We start from the raw sequence: 14,074 nt of genomic DNA, 5'->3' as shown, positions 1-14,074 counted from the left end.
CAAAAGGTTCTTCCCATGTTATCCAAACCCTTGAAAAAGACACTGATTCACTGTAAAAAGGGCCGACCCTCCACCAGATTTCATCTTCGTGCACCAAAGATGACCTGACTCCTGTGTGTACGTAATCAAGTACTTTTATTTAAAATATACTCTTTTTGAGTCACATACACTCTTAACGAGGCAGAAATCCTCATGATTTAAGCCCAAGGATTTATTTTCCTTTTCAGGGTGGTGGAAAGGGCTGAGTTTTACCTGAGATGCTGAACCAAGACATCCACTTTCCAGCTACTCTGTAATCAATTTGATCAGGAACCACAGAAGAAGGTCAAAATAACTTCTCAAAACATGCTGGAATTGTGTAGTGAACGAGCTGAAAACTCCTACTGGGCATAAAATGCTTCTTTTCACTCAATATGTGTCTTTTCAGAGACCTGTCAAAAGAGAACTATGTTATTAAATTAGCAGGTCACCTTTTCAAGTGCTGGTTTAGATTCTGTGAAATCCAGACAGCTCTTTCACTTTACTCATGGTTTTAAATTACAAAGCTGAAAACATGGTTTTAAATTACAAAGCTTCCTTGGAAAACAGACTGTACAACAAACTCGAGGGTTTCTGTTACAAACCTGAGAGTTTCTGTAACAACCTCCTGTATTTCTGTTACAAACTCGAGGGTTTCGCTGCCACTTGAGGGAGCTCAAAGGTAATTTGTGACCTGCAGGGCACCTGGAGTTTTATAATTACAATTTATTTACAGAGATAAAAGGGATAACTTTGGAAAGAAAAGTTACATCTAGCAAAGGCTTGTGGATGGAGGTTAAATGTAGGGTTGTTTCCTGGCTAATTAGACCAATTATTTCAGGGTACCATGGTCATACCACCCCAAACCAGCCTCCCACCATCATTCTCAGAAGGAAAACGCTGAGGAATGTCGGGACACGCTGGATCCAGGGCTGGTGAGGGAGAGGAAAGACAGAGACAGAGGCAACAGCACTGACCTTTCTGTGGCTCAGAGCTGCTTCCCCAAAGCCTCTCCTGCTCCATGTCCAGCATCATCTTCACCACAGGAGTCTCAGAGATGTTATGTTGTGGTTTGAGGACGATACCCCTCAGCAACAAGAAATTATAGGCACCAAATCCAGGCTGTTGCACCCGGCAAAGTTAAACTTCAATCTGTAGAGTGCCAAAATATTATCATCAAAAAAATAATCCTTGGTACTATTTTCAAAGTCAGTTCAGAAGCAGAGAGAAGGTAAATGTAGAGAATTGGTAGCTGAAGCTGGAAAAGGCACCTAACACACACTTTTCAATGCTTTATCGCTGTCTTTAACACTACTTTGATTAATACTTCGATTTTATTCTTTAAACTATGATATTCTCATATGAATTTCAAACCCAGCTAACATGTAACTCATATGGGCAGTGACAAGTGACTTTGGCAACAGGATCCCACAGACATTCTCTCCTTTAATTTGTGAGCAGTTTTACCCTTTATTTAAAGGAAGATCCAGAAAAGCAGATTTTTATCTTCTGAGTCTCAAAAAGGCTTTTTCACCCCATAGGAAAAGCAACAGGCAAAACCACACAGTGAACAAACATATTAAACTGCTATTTCTGATATGGGATGATAATATTTTGGGCAAGATTCAGCTGTGTGTGCCAATGGGAAGCATGGAAATGACCAGAATTGAGGCTTTAGGGACGTTCTCACCAAAGCTCTTGTTGGCTTGACTTGATTTAATCAATTAACCAAAATCTCCACAATCTTTCAGGCTGCCTTGGGGATCAGGATTTCATCCCGTGTGTTTTTGTCACAGAGTTTTGTACACTAAAGACCCAAAAATTCACTCTGCAAAAGTACTTTTGAAGGCTTCTTAACAACTTGTCTGTGCCAAGTGGGATGACAAAGGATTCCTGGAAAAATAAATGCTCATCCTAGAATGGCTTCCTGACTCTCTGCCATGTTACCAGGAGGATTTTAAGCACTGGTTTATGATCTTCTAGTCCCATTTTAGTCTATTAAGTCTCTGTAGCATGACAGTCCAAGGCTTCCTTACTGGAAGAAATTCAGTGGGTCACTCCTGTTATCAATATGTAACAAACGTAAAATGACAGAATCTCCTTCCTTTTCCTCTAAAAACAGTGAGACAAAGCCATGGCAGCCCTTGCAACCTCTAAGGGTGAATATTGTTCAGATCTCCCCTCTAATTTTATTATTTAAACTCAAGAATCCCGAATTTGTCTTTTTTATTTAAGTCTGTGTCACCCTGGAAACTTCAAGCTCATGGTTTCATTAAGTCTTGGATTTTTTTGTCCTCTCTTCTTCCCACTCTTGGAAGCCCAGAAATCCATCTGAATTTGCTTATCCTAAGTGAATTTCTTATTCTTAAGAAATAAATGGATAAGTGTTAAAGTCCATGAATCCTTGTCACTCATCCTTAATAGTATCAATTACATTAATGCCACTCTCCCACACTCTATTACTATCATATAAAGATATGCAAAGAAGGAAGGATTAAATTATTTAAGTTACTTTAAAAGCTACTTAAATCATTTCAAAATTATTACCTTCTGTTACTCCTAATCATCCACTGAGGATAATTAATTTGGCACCAAAACAGCCAATGGGGAGGATTCCTCACATGGAGCAGAGCTGGGGCAGGTTCCAGTGCCACGAAGGGTTTCTGTGCTTTCAGTCATTCTGGAGGGATTTTCCACAAACCTGAAACACCTGCAATTTTATTATATTTATATTCAAACATGTCAGTGTGTTTTTCATGTTCTTTTCATGGCCGTGTGCTTAAATATTTCATATTAAACAAGACTGGGGTTGTAATTTATTTTGTACACTTTACCAGGAGAGTAAGAAATTACGGCTGTGTGCTGGAATATTTAACAGCAGAAAAAGAAGATTTTTTCCATTTCTATTTGCCATGCCACCCTTTTCTTCCCAGTCCCTTCCATCTTCACCTTGGATACAACCTTGCTGTGCCTGGAGCTTAATGGCTGAGATGTTCCCTGTGAGTTAAGCCCCAGATGATTCCCACATGCATTGCAGGTGAGTGTTTATGTCACAAATAAATACAGGAGATTGCTCTTAAACTCCTGCTTTAGGATGTTTATTACACATGCAATTGCTGTCTGCCCATAAATCAAAGCACTTAAAGTGCCATATGATCCCAAACTCTGGGTTTAACAGCAGAAAATGGAGCAAAATGCGTGCGGGGCTTTATAGGGGCCATAAAATTGTTGTGCTTGTGGCCTCACCTCTTTGCATTGCCCAGATCAATCAAGTGCACTGAGCACTCAGGACAGTAAATATTGCCATGAAACAACGATTAGCTTTCAGGGTTCAGCTCTCCTGAGTTATCACTGTCTTTGCTGAAGACGCTTCCAAATTGCAACGAAGCCGGAACCGCGTCTGACACCATTAAATACGTTTTTTACTCCACCATCATTACACCATTACCCATTTTCTGAAAGGAAAAGCCTGTGCTTTGCCCCCAGCACGCACTGACAGCGTGTGATGCAGGATCTGTCGCACACAGCCACGCAAACAGTTCTTTAATCACTCCATGTGCTAAGGAATGTGTTATTATAAAGTTCTCTGGGCTCTGTCCCACTCGGATTTTATTGGGTTGGTGCACCATCTCCTGTAAACTGCTGGGAAAAGGCTGAGGAAGCCTTTTTGAACATAAATCTCTCTGACACCGAAGATCTCGGCCCGAGGAAGCTCCTGTGGTTTGAAGGGACGCTCTGCCAAAGCAAACAGCTCCTCCCTCTGTGCTGAGTCACAGCAGGGCTCAGTGCGGGGTTTATGGCTCCTTCTCCTACAGACACTGCTCAGAACTATTGCCCCCCGTGCTTCCCAGAATTCCAGAGCTGTTCCCTGGGGCAGGGGGGCACCAGGCTCTATGTCCAACAGCCAAATCAGGCCATGCATTCAAAAATACGAGAATGTAAAAGCATCATTAACAGTGTGCAGCTTCTCAGCCAAACCAGGAATTTCAGGATTTTGTTGGTGTTCTAGGCCAGGTTGGACAGGGCTTGGAGCAGCTGGGTCTGTGGAAGGTGTTCCCCCATGGCAGGGGGATGGAACAAGATGCTTTTAAGGTCCTTTCCCCCCAAACCAGCCTGTGATTCTGGGAATTCAGAGCTTTGGGCTTTGGGGACTGTAGCTGAATTATTAGATAACACTTGGCTCAGTGCACAACTTTCCCTTTGTGCCTGCAAAGGTTTCCTCAGGATACACACACTCCTGTGTTTACACACGTTCCTGTGTTTGTTGTTAGCAGTGGTGAGTTTTAAAAATCTCCAGATTATTTAACAGAAATCCTGAACAACTACAGACGTCTGAGAGCCGCTGAACCAGAGTATTTACTGCACAGTTTGCCTTTGGGAAGACACATTCTCGTAACATTTAAACTTCTTAACACTCTCCTGCTTTTTCCAGCAGGATGGACATGAAGTGTTTTATAACTAAGCCCAGGAATTTCAGAGGGAAGCTTTGATTTTGATTAAAATGCTGCACGTTGGTGTGACAGGGCCCTGGGAATGAAGGAAGTTCACACCCTCAGCAAGGGCTCTGCTTCCCTGCTCTGGCTGGAGATCAAGTGAGAGCTCTTTGTCACCAGGGCTGGGCTCCTCATTCCTTTGAAATGAAAGTGTATGGAAGTGCAGGAATGGACAGGAGAAAGGAATTGGTTCCCTCTGACTCTGTGGTGGGGCTTGCAGTGTCCCCTTCACAGCCCTGTCACCACACAGATCCCAGTCTGTTCCTAAATCCTGTTCCTGCCACCCAGGCTGTCCTACATTCCAGGTATCCAGCCAGAATCCTCTCTTCCCACCTGCAGCACAAATGCTCCTGCTGTTCCCCCATAGCTCTGGGTCATCTCCCTTAGTTCCTTGTATTCCCAAAGCAGATCTCCTCTCAAAATCCCCTTTCTCCCCCTCCAAGGCAGAGTATTTTATGCACATCCAGCAGTTCCTCATCAGGCATTTCCTCTGCCCTCAAGTGACTGAACTTTGCTGGAGGGCCTCCAAGGCCTGGGGAAGGTGGGGTGGTTTTATTTCCTTCTCTCTCCAGGCTGGAGTTGAGCAGAACTTTCCAAAGAAACATCTTTATTCAGCAGGACCTTGTGCCCTGAACTTTGGGATTCATCCCTTTGCTGACAAACCCGATCACTCACTGTCTCCCAGCATGTAAATCCCCACCCCTCTGTGCAATTCCTTCTCACCATCTTTCCTTGGATTTGAGGAACTACTTTCCCCTTCTGACCTGGGAGTGTGTTTAAAACATCTCTTCCACTGTGGAACCTTCTCCTTGAACTCCTATTTGAACACAACCTGCTCCAGAGCTTTTTCCTGACGACACCCTGGTAACTGTTGCCCCACTCTGTCTTATCCAGCAATTGTTATTCCAGGAGATCATTCCTGCCACCCATTTTGAGTTTCCTGGTTTATGGTCACTTCCCCTTTGCTCCATTGCTCCCTGAATTGTCACTCTGGCTGCAACACTTCAGCAGGTGGCACAGCATAAGCAGGAATTCTCAAAATTCAAGGATTTTCCATGATTGTCCACAAAAAGCAGCAAATAACTGAGAAAAGAGGGGGTAGTTTTTTACCTCTCAGTTTCTAAACACTCAGAATTAAATTCTATTCCTGTAGTTGATGTGGTTGTGTCAAATATTCTCACTGGCTTGAGTGGTTTCAAAACAAAAACAAGAAATGAAAATCACTGTTATTCCAATAGTTCTCAGTTGTCTCCACATATCCAGGTTTATCTCTGAGAGTGGGAGGCTTTGTTTCACAACCAAAGAAAGTGATACCACGGGGGAAAAAAAAAATCACAAGAAGTTCTAATTTAGAGGAAAAAAGAGAAGGGTGGAAAGAGGAGGAAAATAATCCTTTTCTCATTGGCAAGGAATTGGAAAATAGCTGGAGAGGGGAGGAAAGCATTTCACAAACTGATAATTCAAAAAAAAAATGAGGACAAGATATTCTGCCTAAGTATTTGCTAAAGTAAGGGGCTGGAAAGGGAGATGAAATGCACAGTTTTCTTTTTTATTTCCCTCAAAGAGTGAATGAAAAATTATTCAGCCCAGCAAAAAAAACCCTCACTTGCAATATAATTCTGAAAATATACTGTTTCATTTGAAAGCATCTTGCTCAACACTTGATTTCACAGTTTCATTCCTGGGAGATTACAACTCTTTGCATTTTTATAGCTCTGAGTTCCCCACCTTGTGGTTTCCAAGTACAAACAACTTCATAAATATTATTCATGGCATTAAAGAAAAAGAAAACGAGTAAATTCCTGTTCTTGCCCATAAATGACAAGTGAATAAATACAAGTTCTACAGGTGAGTAACTGAAATATTCCCCTCACGTTTCCTGGCACCACAACCAGGTCATCAATACAGTCATTCCAGCTTTGTTTCCTGGAAAATTGTACCTGGAAAAGGACTCACCTCCTTTCCACAGGGGAGGAAAACCTTCCTACCTTTCCAGAAGGCAGGAAAAATTGTGCTGTGTGTGTTCACCTCCCAAGTCCTGTGTTCCTGGGCTCTCCGTGGTGCCTCTGGAAGGGAGGAAAAGAACAGAATTCTCTGAAAATGACCTTATTGGAGCATAAGGAAATAAGCAAAGCAAAGTTCTGAGATGGTTTTTAGTGGAAATTATGCTGTGCTTTAGAACTTTTCCCTCCCAGCTTGGTTTATTTATATATTTACCTCTTCTATTTAGGCAAATCCTCAGTTACATCCATCTCTGGAATGGATCCCAGCACAGGGACTGGATCCCAGAGACATGGGAAGGCCACATGGGACTTTACCTCTCCCTGCTTCCATTGGGACCAACATTCTCAGTGACATTAATATTTAAAGGACTGTAATTGGACATAGAAACCGTGATGTCCCTTGGATGGGAAGGCAAATCCCACTACATGGATATGACCATGGATGTCTCCTGAGGACTCTGCTTTGGTCACACCCAGATGTGCTGAAAGCCTTTTAGGATCATGGAATCATAGAAAAGCTTGGAAAAGACCTCCAAGGCCACCAAGTCCAACTGTTAATCCAACACCACCACATTCACCACTAAACCCTGTCCCCAAGTGCCACATCCACAGGATTTTTGGCCACTTCCAGAGATGGTGACTCCACCACTGCCCTGGGCACTCTCTGTAACCATGAGATGAAGTCTTAGATCAGAAGAAATTGAAGAGAGAGAAAAAAAAAAAAAGGAAGTTTTCTTTTTTTCTCTTATCTGGAAAGCAAACACCATCTTTTTTCCTGGAAATTTGAGAGCCACAACCACAAAGCCTTCAAAGAAAATACAGCTCTTGGTTCAGTTATCTGCCATCTCACAGCAAGTGCCAGGAGCACGGCTTTGGGAAGTGATAGGGAATGGAAAATGGAAAAAGAAAACTCAACTCAGGAAAGGGAACAGATCAAAATCCTGCTTTTGAGAGCAGTGCCAAGTAACAACATCCCATCTTGGCCCCTGAGGGACCTGGAGTGTTTGCTGCCCTGTTACACACTTTGTTGGCAAACTATAAACTCACACTTCATCCAGCTTATCGTTGCACTCCAAACAATGAGTGCTTTGGCTCCAGGACCTCCAGTTAAATTCCCTGCTATCCAATTTGCATAGAGCTCCTGGGGAATGACTCCTAATTTCTATGGGAATGTGTCCCTGGGGGTCTTCTAACGACCGGGGTATTTATTTTGGTTGGCTTTTCTGGGTTTACATCACCATGAAAGGAGAAGAAACAAATGATTAGTGCTTTTATAACTTCTTCAGATCTGATTATTCCAAGGAATTAGAGTCAGTAGATGCACTGGAGGGGGGGACACACACAAGGCACATCCAAACCCTGCTCTGGTGCGTGCTGGGGAGGAGGGGTGGCACCAGCAGGCACAGCTGTTCACCCTGAGCAAAATCGTGGCTTTGAGAGGCAGGGGTTCAAAATCTGCACTGCCTGGAGTCAAAAATCCCATTTTCCAAAGTCAGTTCAGGTGTACCAAACTCACCCTGCAAAATGATCATGACTCAGCATCTCTGTATATTTGTTTTGCCTGGTTCAAGTTTTCCCTCCCTGTAAAGGCTGCCTGTTCCTCTGCCCAGCCCTGCCTTTCCTGCTGAGCATTCCTGCCTCCATCCCAAGCTGTCCCAACAGAACTTCACTCCTACTCCACTTACTCCCAGCCCTGACTCCCATTTTACTGCACTTTCTGCTCAACAAGCAGGAATGAAGCTTTTTATAAGCTTCTTATACTGACACCTGAAAGAGCAACACTGCCCTGAGCACATTCCCAGCCTTTATTCCCTGGGAATATTTCCCAGGCAGCCTCACAGCCTGTGTGCCCCACAGGAGAAGTTAATTTTCCTAGAGGAGTGAAGGGCTGGGATTTGCAGGATGTTACACCCAGGAGACAAGATTTTGAGAGCAGCCATGGAGGGTGTCCAGCAGCAGCCCAGCAACCTTCCCCAAACACCCTGTGCTTCCAGGAAATGGAAAAGAAACAAGTCCCCTGGGACTGGGAAGAACTGGGGATGAATCACTGCTCACAACACACGCCTGGGAGGGAAGTCAAAGAAAAACAAACGGCTTCCAAGTGGCAGAATTGGCTCCCTGGGGGTGAGGGGACACTTGGCTGGGGGGGTTATCCTGATCCCAATGGATGCAGGGACTGGCTCAGTCACAGTTTGGGGCTGTAAGGAAAGAAAACATTGACAAGACTAATGGATGGTTGTTAAAAGCCCCCCTCCCAAAGTGTCTCTCTCCTGAGCTTGTGGGTGCTCCTGCAGTCCCACCTGAGGGGCTGCTGGTTGTTCCTGTCCTGTCTGAGAAAAGGTGGAAGCAATTAAAACACAGGGAGAAAATCAACTTAATGGCTGCAATTCCTGTTCTGATCAACAGCTACGAAGGTGCTTTAGAGCCTGGACACTGCAGGCATCATGATCACCTTGGCTTTGGTTTAGGATAATGGAATGGTTTGGGTTGGAAGGGAATTTAAAGGTTATCCAGGCCACTGGCAGGGACACCTTCCCAGAAGGATACTCTCCAAGGTTGCTCCAAGCCTGGCCTTGGACACTTCCAGGGATCCAGGGGCAGCCACAGCTTCTCTGGGCAACCTGTGCCAGGGCCTCCCCACCCTCACAGCCAGGAATTCCTTCCCAATATCCCATCTCTCCCTGCCCTCTGACAGTGGGAAGCCATTCCCTGTGTCCTGTCCCTCCATCCCTTGTCCCAAGTCCCTCTCCAGCCTCCTGGAGCCCCTTCAGGCCCTGGAAGGGGCTCTCAGGTCTCCCTGGAGCCTTCTCTTCTCCAGGCGAACACCCCCAGCTCTCCCAGCCTTTAGTCTGAGAAAGATCCACTGCAGCCAACTACAGGAAAATGCCAAAATATCTTTTAAAATTCTGCCTTTTTATTTAATTTGACAGACTGATCAGGGAAACCTGAATTGTTTAAAGTGTCAGCAACACTATCCTGAACCAGACTCTCCTAAACCCTTGCCCCTTCTTTGCCTTGTTGGCAGAAGGAAACAGTAAAAATAACATAAGGGGAAAATTCCTTTGGTTTGATTTTCAGTATTGATCTTCTACCATCTCATATTTTTTTTTAATATACAATATTTTTCTGTTTACCTTCTCTCATTTCAAATCTGCTTTGTGCTGTCATGTCATGATCTGATCTCCTCCTTCATTATTTGTACAAGAAAATGATTTCTACCCCACTAATCATGAGCAATGAGATCACTCCTGCCAACAATCTGTTTGATTTAAGAGCAGGTGCTTGTGACTCTTTCCCTGGGACTGCCAAGCATTTCCTCTTTCAGTCAAGTGAGATATTCACACCACCCCTCCCCTCATTTAAAGTGTCTCGTTAAGAAACAGGAGTTATGCCTAAATCAAATTTACTCTGCTGCTTTAAACCCCTGCATCCAGTACAACTATGCAGAGGTGCTTATTAGAAACCAGAAAGCTAGAAAAAACAATTTATCAAAATTAATTTTAAATAATAAAAAGTCATTAATCATTAAAATAATGAATAATTTGAAATAATGAAATCATTAAAAATAAAAATTTTAACCTTTTCAGTTGTTAAAATCAAAGAATTGTCACAAGCAGCACCTCCTGAATGCAGTAAGAAAGGAGACCTTGGGCCTTAAATGAGGTTTCCTTGTGCCCTCCAAACATGTCTGTTGGAATACAGGTGTTTTCCACGTGCTGACAGTTACCTTAGTGAAGAGGGTCCTGGATCCATAGGCCTGAAGTGCAGCCAGGGGATGTGCCAGGGGCAGGAAAAGGGCTCCATGGCAGTGGGAGCATTTCCCATGATTGTGCTTTAAATATGCTCTGCACTGGCTCCCCTCCTATTGTTTTCCTCCTTCCCCTCTGGAAGCAGGGTCAGCCAGGACTGGATAAAAAAAGACAAAGCAAAATGTTAATATAGGCTGGAGTTTTCTGCTTGGAAACTGCAATAATCATTGTCTTGCACAGGAAAAAGGGAGAGTTCTCCCTCTTTTTTCGTTATATAAGATTTTCCCTTGGATGTTCTAGATTTGTTTGGACAAGACCAAGAATTAAATACTACCCTCAATTAAAAAATCCTTCCAAGGGAAAGGTGGATGAGATCAGGGATTCAGCAAGGGAAGCTTAACCACAATATTCACAGCAAGGCTTCAGTCATGGGTTACACCTCTCTCACCAAATATTTCTTATTTTATTCATTATTCACATGCACATGGCAACATATCACCAATAAAAAGGTACCTGGCTATGGCTGTTTTCCATCCCTAGAAGTGTTCAAGGCCAAGTTGGAGCAACCTGGGACAGTGGAAGGTGTCCCTGCCCCTGGCAGGGGGTGGGATGAGATGGTATTTAAGGTCCCTCCCAACCCAAACCAGGCTGGGATTCTCTGATTCCATGGACATCTGGATGTACCAAAGGCTTCTTCTCCAGAGCAGAATTTAGGCCATACATGACATTAAATACTTCCCATTTTCATTTGCTTTGTTTCTCATAAAACCTCTCAATATAAAGCAAAAATACTAAACATTAATGCCCATCCCAGCATTTTTGACCAGAGGGACAAAAGCCATTTTCCCCCTGGAATGGTGAGCACAGCAGCTCCCTCTCCTTTGGGATGTGGTTGTTGAGCACTCAGCTGGAGGCAGTGGAGCTCTGCCAGGCTGCACAAACCCACCCTGAACAGCCAGGAAAGTGGAAGAGCTTTCTCCTTGTAGTGCCTCCAGCTGGAATTAACACTGCAGAAAATTACTTAGTGCTCCTCTGCTCTTCTTCACAAACTGTGGTTTTTTTCCCTGAGCTTTAAAAGTCCTTTAGTCAGTCTTGTTCCCGGATCAAAGCCCCTCTGAGATCACAGCCCTTGGTTGTCACTTGGATTTTTTGCAGGATAAACAGCGTTCCAGCGACTCCAATGCTCATGAAAAGCACCCTCTTGGCCACGCTGAACCCTGGGCTTTGTGCAAGATGTTATTTCTCCCCCTGTTCTTTAACCCTCAAACCTCAAGGACATTTTCGTTTTGCCCCACCCTCCTGCTGGTTAAGGAATAAACCCAAACACTGAGGTGAGGAAACAAGGCCGTGTTTGTCAGAACACTGTGACTAATCAAGGGAAAAAAGAGCATTTTCTCTGAAGTTCTGGGAACACACAGTGATGCAGGAAAGGACAAAGGAGGAATTATTCCTCATCAGAAACGACAAAACGAGATTATCATGAGATGGGGCAATGATAAGAAAACTCCTTGACCATCTGAGAGAGGTGCTGAGAAAACAAACCACTCATTAGTATGTAAATAAATTATATATATATATATATAAAAATTACCTAAAGACAGTTGCTCCAGTGATTTATTCCATGTTCATCTAATACTCAGAGTAAAAACTTAATTATAATTGATATTTAAGTTGCTAAGTAGTATCTACAATAACCAAACGTGAACCTCACAATGAGAACAAAGCACAGTAGGGATTTTAATTTGTTCCTTGAAATAATTTTAGAAGATCCTGAAGAGTAACTCGCCTTTCTTGCTCTCAAGGTGGTCCATCTGCTTCAGAACTGCATCACCTGGTGTTACAGAAAGTCCTTCAGAGAAGTAAATTCAGGGATCTGCACATTGTCATCACACCATTTTATAGCTGTGAGCTGAAAATTGGGTAATAGAGTCACAGAATCATTAAGGCTGCAAAAGACCTCCATGAACATCAAGCCCAACCTTTGAATAATACATATACATACACTAATGTTAATGCAGGTTATAGTGTTTAACATTGAGCAAATCATTTAAAAAGTAAGTACAACATTTGGTATGAGGAGAAAAAATGCCACAGATAAATTAATAAATCTCTGAAACATCTCCATGCAACAAAACTTCTTCTTCCTGGAGAATTAACCATAAATTCCACCTGTTTTCCAGCCTAAATACCACCTCTAGATACTCAAGGGAAGGTTTCAGTGAGGAATATTGGTGTGTGTTTTATCTTTGATCTGAGAGATGTCAGAAATCATGAAAAAACAAATATTAGGAGCACCTTTTAGGTCTGTTCAGTGACAGGGCAGGATTGTCCCCACCTGGGCTTCTGAGGGTGTCTTGGTCATTTTGGGTTTCAGTTACAGGCACCAGGGATCTTCCAGCTCAGCATCCAGAGAGGGCAGATCCCTGGAAACAATCACTGCAGAGGGAACAGCGGGCACAGAGAGGGGACAAATGGGAGGGGACAGTGAGTGAGACACCGAAAATGTGCCTGGTCTCTGATGGGCCCTTCCAAACACGTCATCCTGCAGGAAAGGTGGTTTGTGAGACAATGCTCTGGAATTCAGCAACAATTCCCTCGCTTGTCCTCACCTTCTCTGGAACAGCCCCTGAGTCATCCCCTTGTTGTGCAAATATTTAATTTAATTTCTTTAAACACGGCAACGAACACTTCAGGAGTGATTGTTGTGTTGCAATCGCCGTTTAACAGTGACATGAACTGAATCCTTACAAAATCAGTGTCAAAAAAAGCCCATATTTCATCAAGGGGGGGTTTATTGCTGTCAGGTAAGTAAATGTTGACTCAAACAAATTAAAATTGTGGGGGGTGAGAGGTGTTGTCTCAGCATCCACCAGGATCTACCAGCAGGAATTTCACTGAGGCAGTGCTTGAGAGGCTTCGTTTTTGGGATCTGGAGCACTGGCCAAACATCTCTGGAGAGGCAGAAGTGCTGCAAGAGGTGTCCAACAACCCCCATCCCAGCTGAGCTCTCTGTGGCAGCCACAGAACACTCCAACAGGCCCGTTCTCCAACCAGCATTTCAGCTCCAATGGCTGCTTTAATGGCTGTTTGTTTTTAAACAGGCCCGAGCATGTGCCCCAGATCCATTTGTTACCCTAAAACAAGGCAGGGGGGTGATTGCAGTTTATTAATAGGTGTTATTTATTGCTCCTGTTTATTCTGGGTGATGGTATCTCTGGGCATGTGAGGGATTTGTTTGCTGCTGGATTTGTTTGAATTGTCCATAACAATTTCTCTGTTCCATACCAGTTCCAGAAGCAAAAGAAAACGATCCAAACAGCTTCACAAAATGCTCTGTGTCTCTTTTCAATGCCAGAGTAACAGTGATAATCTGCAATTATTTACCCTCCCCTGTTTACAACACATGTCCTTTCACTTTCCCTGGGTTTAGGTCATTTCATAAATATTCTGATTTTTTAGCAAAACTTAATTTGGGAAGTACAATGAAAGAGGATCCTGTAAATGCTCACGTGCTCGAGAGTTTCTGTGCTTCTCTGTTTCCCTGGATCCCCAAAGGGTTTCTTCTGCACAAAATGTTTGACACTGTACAAAGATACAGAAAATTTAATTAAATTCCTCATGGCTTTGAACACCTGAGGGAAAGGGGGTACAGTGGGACATTAAAGGTGACTCACACCATCAAACTTTTGGACTGGAGGAGCCTCCAAGCAATGAGAGCAGAAATCCTAATGCAGACTCCACTGGAAAAGCAGGCACAGTTAAGGAGCTCTGGAACTTATTTGTGCCTCTTCAATTTTACAGGATGTGGGCA

The 14,074-nt window shown here is 43.5% G+C and overlaps 1 long non-coding RNA gene across 2 annotated transcripts; it reads right to left on the bottom strand.

The window, feature by feature from the left end:
• Positions 1 to 118: 118 nt before the first annotated feature.
• On the bottom strand, positions 119 to 10,416 carry LOC135419402 (uncharacterized). Of its 2 annotated transcripts, XR_010432972.1 has the most exons (3): positions 10,242 to 10,416; positions 6,500 to 6,577; positions 119 to 2,728 (listed from the first exon to the last, which is right to left on the bottom strand). It is a non-coding gene; the product is annotated as an uncharacterized LOC135419402 (long non-coding RNA). The 2 variants fall into 2 exon arrangements; XR_010432971.1 differs by having other exon boundaries at positions 119 to 6,577.
• Between the last annotated feature and the right edge of the window lie 3,658 nt (positions 10,417 to 14,074).

This window comes from Pseudopipra pipra, chromosome 10 (assembly GCF_036250125.1).
Source record: "Pseudopipra pipra isolate bDixPip1 chromosome 10, bDixPip1.hap1, whole genome shotgun sequence".
In the NCBI taxonomy this organism is placed as follows: Eukaryota; Metazoa; Chordata; class Aves; order Passeriformes; family Pipridae; genus Pseudopipra; species Pseudopipra pipra.
This window is presented reverse-complemented; position numbering and strand designations above follow the sequence as displayed.